At 47.4% G+C, this 16,480-nt stretch overlaps 1 long non-coding RNA gene across 1 annotated transcript in view; it reads left to right on the top strand.

The window, feature by feature from the left end:
* Positions 1-16,480, top strand: part of LOC129382219 (uncharacterized) — a 78,681-nt gene that overhangs the window by 504 nt on the left and 61,697 nt on the right. The window contains exon 2 of the long non-coding RNA XR_008610313.2: positions 3,566-3,638. This is a non-coding gene — a long non-coding RNA (uncharacterized lncRNA). The remainder of the gene's footprint in view (positions 1-3,565; positions 3,639-16,480) is intronic.

The following is a 16,480-nucleotide window of genomic DNA, read 5'->3' as shown; positions in this document are numbered from 1 at the left end:
TATAAGCAGCAAATTTTATGTTTTTTCTTGGTGGTATTAGAATAATTTCGAACACACAATCAGCGATTTAATGATCTATCCAATTATTGATTTCGAGAATTAACATGGTAGCCTTCTTGTGTCGCAAAGATGGTCGGAAACGGCCACGCAGATGTTCCAGGGGCTAAAACCCAATGAAGAAGCCCCGAAGAAAAGGCTATCTTAACTAAATACCCAATTTTCGGAATGAAAATTCCAATTTCTTCCTCTGATTTTTAAATTGACGGCATGCTATAGAATGTGATCAATGCTTTCATGTTCCTGGCAGGTAGGACACAGAGGGGACGGTGCCAGACCAGACCTGCACAGGTAAAAATTTAATGGGGGGATGCGGCATCGTAATTTTGTTATGGCGATTTCTAATTGACGTGTGGGTCACCATTTATCGTCCCATGAAACGTACAAATGATTAAATAACGACGTTTGCATTTTCAGTTTTGTAGAATCTTGGAAAAGAGCAGATTTATTAAACCTAGCCGCAGTGACACAAGCCGAAGTAGTCGTAACGAACACAGCTGGTCCATCCAGAGACATCCGCGCAAGTGTGCCTGCCATTTCATTTAAGGATATACCACGATGGCCTGGAACCCATACCAACCGCACCAGGCTTAAGTTTGAGGGGAGTAATTTTTTAAATGTATTCACTACAGTCTCAAGATGAAGTGAATGGCGTGCGTACTGACAGTCAATCAGTGACTGTAACTGCCGTCGAATAATTTGAAGGAAGTTTTCGAAGAGCTAAGATAATGGCTGACAGTTCAGCCAGAAATGTGGGTGTGAAATCCGGAAGGCATAATGCATATGACCAGGATAGGGACTCGGAGAAAATACCCACACCCGCTTTCACCTCACTCATTGACGCATCAGTCGCGATGCCATGATCTATTCCCAATTGCGTCAAATGATCTTGTAGCATGCCATTTAAATATGTAGTGGGCAGGAGTTTGGCATTTGATGGAAATATATCATCAAATTCAATCTTTATATTAGGCAAGGGCTTGTCTATACAAATGATCTCTTGGATATTAACGTTTAGTGGATTTAGCTCAGCTTGTACAAACAAAACTGAGGTCTATGTAAGAGGGACCAATGCTCATCGAAAAATGCCCTCATTTCGCAAATAAATACAAATTGTCATCGTCTCAAAGAAGATCCGTAAATGTTTAAATACACCCTTACTGTTAGAAGGAAGAATCGGCAGGGAAGAGCAGGCGGTCGTGCTTGTTGATATAAAAAGTGGTTAGCTACAAATTTTGGTCAACCAAGACAATTCCGGAGAGCCTCCCGCTCTAGAAGAACCAGGGGGTTAATTTTGTATGCTGGCCCTGCAGAGAATAGCACGCACCAACGTTCCACTATCGTACATGCGACAAATCATTATTGGAATTTACGTGCGTAGCTCACAGTGATGTCAGCCAAGTTTGCTTATGTCAACAGCGCTTGCTGCTCTAGATTTAACACGACCAATGTGATTTCGCCAGCTCAGTTCTGCGTCGCATATTACACGTAGACATTTGATAAAGTCAACTTGCGCAATTAATTCCTGGCGGTGTCGGAGAGAGATATTAACCGGTACATTCAATGGAAACATAATCAATGAACTTTTGCTGACATTAAGCGACATTCGAATATCTGCAAACCAAGCTTCAAACGTTCTTAAGTATGCCTACAGTGTTCTTTGTAATGAGTGAATATCACTCGCAGACGCAAAAGATGCTATGTCGTCTGCAGAGACATATACTTGTACGGCATCACACAATGGAATTCAATTTAATTAAACGTTAAACAAAATAGGAGAAAGGACATATCCGTAGGAAATCCTCTTGATTGATAATATTTCTGCGTCAACAAGCCACGTTGAAAACAATAAAATTTCCTATCTTTTTAAGATTCATATATCCAATTTATAATGCACCGAGTAAAACTATCTAAAAAGTTAGGGAGCATGACATGCTCTACACATTACCGTATGCGTTAGCTAAATCGAACGTTACTAAAGCTGCTGTCTGAGTCCAGCAAGCTTTATGCGTCCCTCTAAAGGGACATGTTCGCACCATATCGAGCATACAGGTTTAAATCCAATCTGACATGGGCTTAATAATGAATTATCACTCAAAAATTTCATGATACGAATGTGCAATAACCTTTCTATTAATTTCACAAAATTCGAAGTTGGTGTGATTGGCCTTATATTATCTATATTCATTCCAGCTCCTTGATTTTTAAGCAGGGGGATTATTTTTGCGAGTTTCCAGTCAAGGGGCATCTATGCGTTCACGAGAGAGTAATTAACTATACTGCAGAGGTCTTGCGGGGAGAGGTCCAGCAATATTTTCAACATGCCTGATGTAATGCCACCTGGACCCGTAGCTGTGCCAGGGAGCAGCCGAACAACGTGCTGAAGCTCTTCCATTGTTATCTCTAAGAAATCATCCCCTGACAGAGCCCCCTACCTTCCTATCCAGGAAATTCTGGATAAGATAATAGGGTCAGTGCGAAGCCATGAAAGTTTAGTCAGCAGTCTTTGGTGAGAAACTCGGTCGAATGCTTTCGAAAAGCCCAGATATATTACGGCAATTTGTAAAAGAAAATCTAGGTATAGATTTAATTTAGTAGTAAGCTCGAAAAGTTGTGTTTCAAATTGAAATTGGAAATTTGAACTTTATTTACCGCATAAATACCCTGATGTATACAAGCGATGGGGATGGCAGGATGAAAGCTGCATAACGGCAGCTTGACCTGTCCCATTTCCGCGTGAACAACAGGCAGCGACATGGCAACATATTCGTTGTACATACATGTGGCAAGGTTGGCGGGTTAGAGGGAATCCGTGCTGGTTACTAAAGGAGAAGAAATTATTGTCAAGTTGGGATGCGACGTGTGAGTATAAATTATAAGCTGCAAGAGCTTACAGGTGATACAGGTTAACGAGATTGGGTGGTAATTCGAAGGGTCCGTGCGGGCACCAGACTTGAAGGCTGGTACAACCTTACTTATTTTCCATTCACTAGGAAGGAAACTGCTTGCAACTGACTGCGAGAAAATAATTTGCAAGTATCTGAAGTTTATTAGCTTTTTCTCCTCATTGTCTTAGCGGTCATCTTATCTGGTCAGTAGCACTTGAAAGTTTACGGTCATCATTTAATTAGGCTATGCCCTCGGCAGCAATGGTAATGGGAAGTATTGCATAATAGTTTGGGATTGGGCGAACGGAAAAATCATAAGTGATTTCACGAGCGAAGATAGATGAGAAGTGTGAATTCATAACCGCAGAGTGAAGTTCAGAAAGAACTGTCAGGGTTATATAGGGATATAGTGTCTGAAGCATAATTTTTCCGTGTTAGGAGACGCTAGAATTTCTCAGGGTTGACATGAATGCTGAGCGAGTCCTGATGGAAAAAGAATCCTTTTGGTCACCTTAACAATACTGTTATCTTCATGAAATATTTTGAAATACTTATCCCACTTGGAAATAGAGTGGATCAGTTTGGCAGATCCTAAGATACGCTTTCTTTTTATTTGACAGCTTCCTCAAAGAATGATTACGCCTCGGTTGACCAGCGTCACCGTGGATGCGGAAGAGTGGAACGTATTTCTCGGTAAGTTATACAAGTTTTTTCCTGAAAATCAGCTAGTTTTCATCGACTTCTCTGATATAGGCAGAATGACTAAACTGCGGAAATTAAGTTTCGTCTTATTCGTTAAGTTTGTGAAAACTGCTGAAAAAGCTCGGTGGGTGAAGGCATTACTCTGGCCCTGTGCGCCTCGATACCCTGCACGTGAGATGTTCTTCGTCAACGTGCGGCGCGAACCACGGTGGATGCTCCGTTGGTCATGGCTACTGCGCTCGCTCTTCGTCGATGTTGTCCCGCGACGCGGTTGGAAGGGGAGCCCGTTGATCGCATAGCTTCGGACATCGCAGGTGTGCATGCCCGCGCGACAGGACTGCCGTTGGACGGCACTCGTACGCATGCGCCACGTGACCGCGGGCCCCAAGTTCGATACTGACTGTAGCATCTTGTGCGGCGTATCTCCCAAGTTTTGGAAGAATAAAGTCCGATTCTGAACAGAGAAAGAGACGACGAGCGCAGTGGTGGTTGCACGCCAGCGAGCTGCCGCTGCCGAATCCCCCGGCTACATCATTCGTTGCCCTTCAACTCGAGCACCGTGCCGGCATCGAAAGCATTCCGCCGCCGTCGCTTCGAGTCCAAACGAGCCCCAACGTGCAACAACACGTGGAGCAACAAGAGAAAAGACCGTGCTCGCAGCTTGCGAAGCAAACAGCGAAACGAGGGGGATAAGAAACTGTCCGTGCGGGGGGGGATGCGTGCGCCTTCCCTGTGGTATACCGTGCAAGAAATGCAGCCGAGCAGAAGGTTGTACACACTCAAACAAGAGAGGGGCCAGTCGTGCGGCTCCTTGTTTCTTTTTCGCCTTCCACAGCGGCTCAGAATTAATGAAGGCGCCCGCGTCACCTGCGAGCGATTCATGCATTCCTGGAATGGCTACGTGGGACCCGCGGCCAGGTCAGAGGTCGGCTGCACCTTTTGCCAGGGTCGATCACGCGGGCGTCTCCGCCCCCTCGCCTTCTTCTGTGGCAGGCCGACAAGAAATGCGTGCAGCGCTGCCGAGTCGACGAGCGCGCACTCCGTGGCAGCACGTTCGCGCTAGGCTGCGGAGCGACGCGCAGTGTGTCTCCTTTCGCTCGTGACTTATTTCTGAAGACAAGTCATCGGTGCAGGCGCTATTTGCGTATGGTACATTGTACGCTTTGCACTTCGTGAATTAAAGTGCATGTTTTACTGAGAACAAGCCTCAAAATCACTGCAACGCGCAAAAATTGGCTCCGTGCGCTGATCGCCGCTTCGCGCACATGTAGCACAATTTGTACACTGCCTAGGTCGATCAGCTTAAGATGTGAACGAATTGTGTGTATTAAAAAGCGTGGCCAAGTGGGCGATCTGCTCACTCTTGTGGTGCACTGCACTGCAGGCGGTGATCTTCTTCATTTCCTCTCGTGAATGACTCATCCCAAGGAGCGATGTGCCTGCAGTGTAGTTCAGTAGCCACTATAGGCAAAGTCACTATAAGCGGACATATGATTCTTTATTTTCCCCTTATCTTGTAGAGACTTGACAATGTGCGATCAGGCGTTGTGAATGCCACCTACGAACGTGTGTCAACGGGCATCTTATTTAAACGAAACGTCCGGGATTTGAAGTCGCATTTGTCCCATGCATGTCTCTTTAAAGCGAAGGAGCTGTGCATATGCTAGAAGCCGGGAGAGTATCTGTCTTGGGGTAAGGGATACAGATATACATGAAGTGAATCCTGTAGAATAGCCTGTGTTTTTGAGGAACAACTGTAGCAAGAGTGCGGCAGTCATTGTTGCTTTGTTTTCGCTGAAATTTTGTTACAAGATTGCATATTTTGTACCCGTCGTTCCATTAAGCGCTCGGCATCATTAATAGACTTTTTATTATTATGTAACTGAACGAGACGTCAGCGCCTTCAATGGTGCCGGTGCTCCTCTTCGCAGGCTAAGGGAAACTAAAAACACGAAAACATTGAAAAAGTCAAATATCACAAACATTTGCGACGTTCAGGCAGAATAGTAAAAGAACCCTCAGAGATACATAGCTCCGCAACACAAGAGAGTTCGAAAACACGCACATAAGGTGACATTCTTGCAGTCGAGGTTGCTCAAGAATCTGCACATATTTACAAAAAAAAAAATGACACAAACAACACACAACGAAATCAGCTTTGTGTTACAAATACACGGACATGAGCTACCCATATCCGATCTATGGTATTAAAAAAGTCATAGTGGCGTCATTCACGAAGATTTGGTATTTCCGCGAAAAATTGTAAGAACCATGAGTGCTCTTTCTTGGAGAACATTTGTGGCTCCACAGGAAAGTCTGGACTTGTAGCTGCCGACTATCGGCGAAGCCAATCCCGGTCTCTGCAACGCAGCTCGCCCTGCTGATGGCGAGGTGTGGGGACGGGCGCTCGGCGGCAGGAATCGCACCTTCAGGTATGGCGCTGCGCGCAACTGCAGTCGACCGGCGGAACGACGCTGTCCCGGTGCGTCGGCATATATCTGCTGCCACATCGGAACCGATCGTGCACGTAACGCCGCTGCGGGAATTCGCTTTATGGAACAGCAGTGGCGAGCCGCCCTCGTAGGCGCCACACTCCGTCTCTTCAATGCAAAATGTTGCTGTCGTTGCACGAGTTCCCTGCTGGCCAGCAGCGGCTTCTCGCGGAAAAAGGAGTGCAGGTCTGCTCGCAATTATCCTCGCTGGCGTCCTTCCCGAGCGTTGTCCGCTCGTTTATCGAAGAGAGGGAAATGCTCTGACCTCACGAAAGGGCTTCGAAGTGAACTTCCAGTGCGCGTGGTCTTTTCGTCCGAGTCGACGGACTGAAGACGGGACGCGAGGGCAGGAAATATGTCTGCCTGCTCTCCGTGCACCTTCTGTTTCCAAAATAGACATCTGGGCCAGTTGGTGCACGCTTAATAAAAAACATTGGTAGAACCCATCTCACGATGGCCATCGACGTAGCGATGGCCATCGACATTGCCTAAATGCAATAGCATTTAAGCAATGTAGCAACACAACGTATTGCCACCGCCGAAACGCGTCATGCACGAGGCGTGTACTGCAGCCGCGCTTCTCCTCTGGATATACTGCGCCATCTAGCGGCGCCCCCGCGAAGTCCGCGCGTTGCGCGTGACTGACTATATGTTAAAACAGGAGTGTCTCATCATATATTACGCGCGTTCGATTTCGCCCATAACCGGATGAATTTTAAAGGATCTTTTATTTTTGTAATTGAAATGTTACCCAGTGGCACATGCCCAGTGACCCACGTTGGCGTAAAAGAAAAAGTTAGATACCGGCACGAACGTAGATGCCGAAAAGTACGTTAAGTAACCCAAAAATACTAATCGCATCAGAAACCAGCAATAAACACGGTACACAAGGAAAGGAGCAACTCCCTTCTGGACAGTACAGTAATAGATAGTTAACCAGTCGCTACAGTCGGGTACTCTACCCGACGACTGAAAAAAAAATCAGCTGCGGCTTAGCTCAGCTAACCCTGGATATGCAAAGTGAAACCTTGCTATAGCCTGCTGAAGTCTTGGTTTCACTTGGTTAACCTTTGATTTAGCTGTAATTATTATACTTATATAGGTGTACAATCATCGTTAAGCCAGGTATGACGGCTGTGCCTAGGTCGGTGGCTAGACATGACTGTGATTAGGCTTGGGTAGGCACGCATCGTTTGACGTGCGACGCCTGTTGTGTCACAGGGAAAGCGCAAGTGCTAATATGCATGCAAAGAGACGCCGCGAACATGCACAGCGTCGAAGCACGAACGGACAGGGCGCGAACGCGGTCGCTACATTGACCTCGATTGTGCGACGCCTGTTGCATTCCGGACAGGGAAGCAGTTCGCCAGGCGAGATCCGCGGGGTGGTCACAGACGCCGCTTGGCGACGACGGCTCAGAGCCTCCCGCGCAACGCTCACAGAAGGCCTCGCTTTCATCCATGGCCAAGCTCGCGCTGACTAGGCGAGCGCGGCGCTTCTCTGTGCTGGTCCTCTGAGCACTGGTCCTTTGCTCTTCCTTGTCCGTGTGTTGTTTTTGGCGCCGCTTAAAAATGAATGACCCATACCAACTAGCTCGCACCCAAACCCTTCCAACTCCTCTTAGCCAGGCGCGCGGCGAGTAACGTGGTCAGGCGGCGGCTAGCGCACGCGGCGGCGCCGGACCTCGGCGCAGCGAGTCTCGTGATGAGCTGCCAAGGCTACGGCGCAGCTGCGGTCAAAGGAAGGTCAAATTCGCTGCGACGGAGAAACTCAGCTCGATGAAGTTAGTAAAGCTTTCGCTTTAAAAATCCCTGCCCAAGCGTTTCGTACACATGGTTAAATAGCGAAGCTGAAACGTGCGGCCCCGGTATTTATCACTGGGTGAACCCCGTCGGTTCATTAAACGAAGGCTTGGTAGGCTGCTGGATCCTCGGTAAGCAGTTGCTGCTTGCGCTCGGCTGCACGAGCCTGTTCCTGTGCTCGGACTGTAGCATCGGCACGGCGGAGGCGAACTCGTTCCCGGTTCTACTCGCTGCGTTGCTGGTCGAAAGCTGCCTGTTCCTCAGGAATACGTATGACGCATGGCCTACCCATTTCGGAGGCCGGAGAGAAACTGATGCGCGCGTGCTCGGCTGTGACGGAGAGCAACGACGTCATACTGGAGCAGCCAATCGCGCGCCTCCCTTTCTCTTTTTCTTTTTCGCGCACGCTCATGGGGTTGCACCGGAGGAGTTTTCGGCGTACAGGCGACAGACGGACGGACGGACGAATCGACTAGCCATATACAGCTTCACTGTAAAAAAAAAGCCGTTTCTACCAGCGCGACAGTAGCTAAAAGCTCAAAACTGGTTTTGACGTGTCGGTCCGTTCTTTCCACTAGGCCGACAACGGCGGCGCACCATAGTCATCATCGCCATGTCGTCGTCATTCTCGTGTCGTTGTCGTCAGACCACCTAGTCGTTCTCAACTTTGCCCTCTTCTGTACGAAGAAAAAAAGAACTTTGCCGACGACCGCCATTGCATCGTTCTCGCTGCTGGCAGTTACCGTACAACCTGGGTCATACAGCGCGGCCTGTTTAAGTCACAGAGTAGCAGTGCCTGCGAGCACATTTCATTTCTGCTTAATCAAACAATAATCCACGGCATCAATACCTGCGAGTATACATGTATAGTGGCCTCAGGGTGCCTTTCAAGCACACAGACTTGCTGATAGAACAATGCGTGACATTTCCGCGAATAGCATTCTTGTCAGACCAGTTATGGCTATATAGCTATCCACAGATACCGCCAAAAATGTGTACTGATTCCGAAGATTGTGCAGTCTAAAAATGTGGGCCGATCTAGAAGGCTGCGCAGATTAAAGATGTGGGCCGTTCGCGTAGGTATGCACCCTTGGGTAAGTTCAACGAGCCTCTTTGATGCCAAATTCAGTCACGGTTAGAGTGTTCTAGAGTACGGTTCAGTGGGTCAAGCGGCTGGGGCGGCGTTTGCTTTGCAGTGAGACGCTGCGGCGACGAAAAATACTGTGGCGGCGCTCCGGTCGAAGGGGGTGGAACCGCATCAAGGTCGCGCCGTTAATTGGAAACTGCTGGCGATACTTCTCGTACAGGGTCATTCGTACAACTTCGCGCACTGGTATATGCTGCGTTAAGACCGCTAAAACGGTGTTTATAACCGCATATGACATGTATTTATGCCTTAGAAATATATGCCTTTCTTTGTCTTCTTTATTTCATTTTTTTTTAATGCCGCTCGGTGACTGCGCGCGCATTGCGGCCGCGGTGTCGGCTTTCATTCTACTCTGTTATTGCACGGTTCCCTTTGACGAACAAATGTTTTTCTTGTTCTTCAAGCAGCGCGTATCTCTCGTGTGTATTTTTGCGCATATAGTTTTCCATCAGTAGGTCCTGCGGAATGCGGACGGAAAACATATCTAAACTTCCTGCTTGCCGGTTCAAAAAAATAACACATATTTGCCCCACCCGGCGCACTGTACTCAGATTTACGGGAAGTATTCTTACAGAAAAAAAAACAAAAAAACAAAGCTGCAGTGCAACATTCCATTCATGTTTCCGTCTTCCTCGCGTAACAGAATGCGGAATAATTAGTAATAACTAGTACGGGTTCTGTTATTGCAGTCGGACCTCGGGCGCCGAAAACAGTTTTACGTAGCCATTATATGTAAGCTAATATTTTGCCCGTAAGCCGTGTGAACTCTTCTGTCCAGTCCATGCACAACGACGACAAGTAATTATGGCCACATAGTGGATATGGCGTTGCGCTGCTAAACTCCAGCTGCCGGGTTCAAACCAGGTCGCGGGATTCGATGGGAACGAAATGGAAAACACTCGTGTACTTCTGTTTATGTGCGCTTTAGGGAACCGCAAGTGGTGAGAATCGAAAAGGGTGCCTGATAATCATATCGCCAAGCGTAAAACGCCAGAATTTGTGTAATAAATAAATAAAAAAAGAAAATGAGGTGAACTGCGTCCTGCGGCTTTCTTCTATAGGGGCGTAAACGAAAGAAATTATTCTCGAGTCTGGTTTCTGATAAAAAATATGTTACTCTTAATTTATATTTCATACCTAAATGTAATACCGTTCCGAATTGTATGTCCGCCCAACTAAGCAGCTTCTGTATTATAAACGGCTGCTTTCAGTTATCTGGTGCACTATCATAGGGACAATAATGAAGCAATTAAAGGAACGGCATGCCTCTCATACACGTAGAGATATTTGTAGATCTGCTGCGTTCGTTGAAGAAAAGTGTGGTACCACAGTGGGCACCCAGTTTTAACGGGTTGCAGGCATGGTGAGACTGTCAAAAAAATGTTTCCCTTGCCTGAATCAAGTGTGCAGATTTAGAGTCTGCCCCAAAACGGGGCGTTTATATTGAATGACAGCCAGGAACTTGTTCACCAGAACCGATTAGCACCCGTGCGCTAATTCTCTCACGAACTGGCGCGCCTCGGCGCAGCAGCCACGACTCTCCAGCAGCACAATCATTCGGAACAAGAGTCCTCACTTGCATGGGCCCCTCACCTTCGAGACTTGAAAAGTGCTGTTTTGTGTTACGTTCGAACGGAAACGGCTATTAGACCATTTTTAATAGCGAATTCTGAAGACGAATATGATCTGAATAGCAAATACCATTCGATTAGACTATATGTTTCTACTTCTTTTTGCCTGTTGGCACGTTGAAGGAGATCGCCAGACAAGCCGTGGAGATTACATTGGTAAAGACTCTCGGTCTCCGCGATTCAGTCTGAGTACATAGGCAATGACATTTATTATAAAGCGGTTGTTAAAATTAATGTTCAATAATTGCCTTGATTCCTTTTCTGGGAAAGTCGATTACTTCACCGGGGGCTGGTGCAGCTTTTAAAAGAAACACGCGTACTCCTGTCGGGTGTTTTCACTTCCTCAATCACTGCATCTCGACCTCATCAAGAAGGCTCGGATGACGGCGTGGGCCCCTTCGCGTGACGCCCCGGTATAGCGTATAGGCCGGCTGCCAGTTTCGAGATGCACCGGCGGGGTAGGCGAGAGCGTGAACCCTAGTGCCACACTCAGAGACCACGATCCCCAAATTCAACGACACCTGTATTTATGTAGGCCTGCTGGGGCCTGTTCTATGAGCCGTTCAGTTGAAGTGACATCGCTGAAATAGCCTCTCGGCCTATTCACTCTTTTACTCACCCAGTTCACTCGCTCATGCAGGCATCAGTTTGATTCCTCGCGCACTCAGCCACCGAGTCAATTGGGCAGTCACTCGGCTTCGCTCCGTCTCGCCCTCCCATTCACTCATTCATTTGCCGTAGTTCGCTGACGTATTGATCGCCATTTATTCAACACGACTTCTCACGACATTCTACCCGCTCCTCCACTAAATGCATTTGTAATGCCCGTTTACGCTTGCAGGCCTGCTTACCATCTCTAAATCGCGCCACGAACATAACAAACCACCAGAGACGACCAGGCAGGCGGCCGCCCACCGCGCTCCTTCGACCGACGCCGATCTGCGCGTGCGTGCGCAACACCCGCCGGCCCCGCAGTGGTCGTGACCGTGCGGTTTCACAGCATCGGTTCTTCTGCTCCTCTCTCTACGCCTTTCGTCACATATCTCACAACAAACGTGCCACGGAATTTTATGCACATCAGGCTGTTCGTCGATGTACCAGTGCGCAGCGCGTATGCGTTGAGTCGGCGTAGACCGCCTTACAGTCCCTTGTCCAGCTTTTTTTCGCCGTCTTCCATCATGTTCAAAGAAATAGAGTGAAACGCATTTAGGCGGCTCGGTGTTTCCATCCCCTGTGGGACGCAGTGACTGAGGCGCAGGTTTCGTTTCGTGTGCTGTCTCAGAGCCCTTCGTTTTCAGCGAGGTCCTTGTTACGACCTATGGTTATGAGCCTCTGGCACGGCTCAAACCGGCCAAAGGTCTATGATCAACATTCGTGGCGTTCGTTCCAAGTTCGCCGATGGCACCCGCCCTACTAGCATTGTGACGAGTCTGCAGCTGGTGACCTCATCCCTGGTCTGTATACCAGCTGCGTGCGTACCGCATTCTCCGCTCTGCCCAAGGCTCTCTCCGCAACAAACAAGCACGCGCGCAATCCATCCTTTCGCTCCGATCCGTTCGACGATCAAACTCGGACGGCGTGCTCGTCCACTCGCAGGTGCGCTGTGAACAGCACTCGCGAGGACGCCGTGCGTGCCACCCCGAGAAGCTCGTTCCCTCGTCCCGAGAAGAAGGCGCGCGAATGCACGATGCAAGCACGCGGCGGCCGTCATCCGGCGCACGTGCGCCGCCGCCACGTGACTAGTCGCGCGACTATATCGCGTCACTCTCTGATGCACACACCCACATAAACGAAAATTAGGACAACTTGTTTATGTTTATCTCTGGCCATGGAGAACATACGTTTGTAAAAAGAAATGAAGTGTTCTTAGAGTATAAACTTGATTAGTATAGTAAGCAATATATAAGTCGCATTTGGCTTGCTCAACTCCAAAGCTGCCACCTCGCTCCAGTGCACCAAAAACACTTACAGGATATGTGTTAATCTTTCCGTGCTTACAGGTAATTACAAATATATTTACTATTCTACGTACCTTGCACTATTTTCCCACATAGTCCCCACACCGGTTCAGACATTTGCCCCATCACAGCACTAAATTTCAGATGCCCCTGTGGTATAATTCGTCAGGCTAACTGAGGAACCACCGTCGGTCTGCTGTCTTGGCTTCATCGTTGCACGTGATACGCTCTCCTGCCAGGAACTTCTTCAGCCGACCGAAAACGTGGAAATCCCTAGGGGCGAGGTCCGGACTATATGGTGGGGGGTCCACGCGGGAAATGTCGGTCAGCGACACACGTGGCCTCCAAGAACGCTCATTGCCATGCAAGTCTTCACGGCCTTTTGCGAACTCACAACACCACCACCTCACACTTCACAAAGCGAGACACCTTTTCCCATATATGGGCTGCATTTCCCTGTGGACTTCGATGGACGTTCGTCCCTAGCTCCATAGAAAACGGATCACACTTCGTTGCTCGGGCGCCGTGGACGTGTGAAGCACAACCACCATCTTCAACAACTGACAGCAACGCCGTGCCGGGGGGCTACCGGCAGATAAGGCCGGACCAGTCCAAGAAAGGTCCACCGCTGGGAATGGATATGTTGACTTCGCATTTACAGCCGTAATTTGGCTAAAAATAAATAGGGACAAAGACTTTCTGATTCGTCCTCGTATATATATCAAGCTCAGCGTAGCATATATACAGTAAGTGTATACGGTGCAGATTTGAACCATTGCGTACGTCTGCTACATATCATCCGTGTAACGCGCGGGGACACGGATATATTCTGATGACGTCGGTTGAGGAAGGTCGTTGCTAACGCGCAATAAACGTAATGTACGAACTTGATACGGTGTAGCAGCGCATTTAACGCGTACATTCCACGCGGTTTTTCTTGGCGGCTGCCATGTGTTCCAGTGCTTTTTGCTACGCTTTCTCCTTTGAGCGTCAAATGTGCCAGCACATGAATCTCAAGTAACTACCAAATTGAGCCATTTTCCAGGCACTAGCGCCATGTTTCTCTTTTTTGCCGAGAGCGTCTACAGTGAACTTATCGACAGAACGGGGAGTATACGGAGACACCACGAGTAATGAAACATCGCGTCTTCGCGCTGTAGCGCTACGGGTCAGTGTATCGAATAAGGTCAGGTACATTTAACCACAAAAGTTTACTGACCACGGTATCTCAGAAAGCGCTCACTTTCCGAGCAGCCTGTAACAGTAGTCACTAAAACCGAACATCACGACGCTGTTCACGTACACTGTTAAAAGGCTGTAAATGCGAACACTGGGCTGCGTTGTGAGTCTGCGCAGATATTCAGCTTTTTCTCAGATCTCGTGTTCCGTAAAATTTTGTGCTTGGCTGTACATGCGGTGGATCGCTGAAGGGGCAACGTAGTTTCATATTCATAACTGTCAATCTAAGGCGCTTTTAAAGCGAAGCGTTTTAGGCAATTGGCGGTATGTTCTAGTCACGCCTCTTTTCGATCGCCCTCAATTTAAAAAAAAGGAAAGTATGCGTGTTCGATGGTGGGATCGAGCCAGGGTCTCCCGCAGCACTCCGCCCACGTGACGCGAGAGGAGCAAGCCAGTCTCGTTTGTTGCCATCATGAGCGCAGCTGTTACACCCGGCTTCTCAACAGCCAGCGTGCCATACAGAATCACATCAGGGCTTCGCCTTTGTGTCGTGACCCCTGCCACTGAATGCAAAATTAGCGTACTGAGCGCCAAATTTAATTATGAGTATCTCAGAACCCAAGTGCTCCAGAACGCAACCAAGAGGAGTTACTCCTACAAGAGTACCTTCAAATATTTATTATAAATCTACACCAATCCCGAAATTAAATGCGAAAATTAATAAACAAACATTTTAATATAAGGTCGTTATTGACCCTGCTTGTCCACGGAAACTGTGTCCGCCAAAGCGCATAAATCACATTTGCAAGCCGCATTTTCGTGGCTAGCATAGCCTTTATATTAAAACGAGTTTTGAAGGCTTCGTGAATGGGAGTGCGCAATTTGAACTAACTGCGTTTCTACAATACACAGATGTAAGTAAGCTTGGCTAAGTCAATGCAATTTTGGAGGCGTTTCTGGTACACAAGTGCACATGCAGTTTCTTAATTCTATGAAATGAACAAGTGAAACTAGTGAAATTGGTTGGTCATATATCGTGCTTTTTTCTTTCCTGTTGACTATGAGCTGTTACCCATTCGCTCATTCTATTGTTCTTGGTGTATTAATGTATGGTCTATTGTCTTGTGTCTACTGTCTTGTGTGTTCCTTCCTTGTCCCTTGTTTTTCAGTGCGGTTGCATGATGCATTCCATTAACGACCACCAACTAGCCCGCTTATCCCTGTTAAATAATGTATCGCGTTCGGCTATTTACACCGTGCCTTTAATCTAATCGGTGACATGCGCACGTGGAAGATTGACCAAACCTGAAAGTACAGAATCAAAAATAATTTACGCTATAGAAGAGTGTTGAGTTTTATTTCCTTTCTGAGGGCTATTTTTATTATTTACTGTGGTGCTCTCTTATGACATAAAAAAAATTAGTAAGCATACTTCGTCTCCAGAACTGTATATGTGCCGGCCTCTGTACGATGCAACGTGAATGTGCGAATGCGTGTTCTGAAAAAAAAAAAAAGAACTCTCGCACATTGTTCTCAGTAACGAAGCGCGAAGGGTGATCGAGCACGCAAGAACAGCCTGCGCGATTTAAGATTCCCTGCGAGCTGCCGCCAAGTCACAGGGCATCATCAATCGCGCCAGCTCTTCATCGAAAACTTCCTTCAAATTACTCAACGGCGGTTACAGTCACTGATTCACTGTCAATACGCACACCACTCACTTCATCTTCAAACTGTAGCGAATACATTTAAGTAATTACTCCCCTATAACTTAAGCCTCGTGCGGTTGGTATGGGTTCCAGGCCATCGTGGTGTATCCTTAAATGAAATGGCAGGCACACTTGCGCGGATGTCTCTGGATGGACCAGCTATGTTCGTTACGACTACTTCGGCTTATGTCACTGCGGCTAGGTTCAATAAGTTTTCTCTTTTCCAAGATTCTACAAAACTGAAAATCCAAACGTCGGAATTTAATCGTTTGTCCTTTTCATTGGACAATAAATGGTGTCCCACACGTAGATTAGAAATCCCCATAAAAAATTAAGATGCCGCATCCCACCATTAAATTTTTACATATGCAGGTCTGGTCTGGCACCATCCCCTCTGTGTTCTACCTGCCAGGAACGCGAAATCATTGATCGCTTTCTAATAGCATGCCGTCGATGTAGAAATCAGAGGAAGAAATTGGAATTTTCATTCCGAAAGCTGGGCACTCATTTAACTACTCGAAATACCCTCTCCTTCGGGGCTTCTCCATTGGGCTTTAGCCACAGGAACGTCTGCCTGGCCGTTTCCGACTATCTCTGCGACACAAGGAGGCTACCATGTTAATACTCGAAATCAATAATTGGATAGATCATTAAATCGCTGATTGTGTGTTGGAAATTATTTTAATACCACTCAAACAGAAACGCAAGATTTGGTGTTTATATATAACTGCAAACAATTTTATTTATGTATCTGGAAGGTAAATCTATTTCCTAATTATCATAAACGTTGCATACTTCACCCTGATTTACTTTTTCGTTTAGGTTTTTCTCTCTCCCTTTAACCGCCGGCTTCTTCGTCAATCCCCCGTTGTGGGAAGGAAGGAAGGAAATCAACTTTATTCGAGGTCCTGCAGGCCA

The sequence above is a fragment of the Dermacentor andersoni genome, chromosome 6, assembly GCF_023375885.2.
Source record: "Dermacentor andersoni chromosome 6, qqDerAnde1_hic_scaffold, whole genome shotgun sequence".
NCBI classification, from domain to species: domain Eukaryota; kingdom Metazoa; phylum Arthropoda; class Arachnida; order Ixodida; family Ixodidae; genus Dermacentor; species Dermacentor andersoni.
The sequence above is the reverse complement of the archived record's forward strand: the minus strand, read 5'-3'. Positions and strand labels throughout refer to the sequence as shown.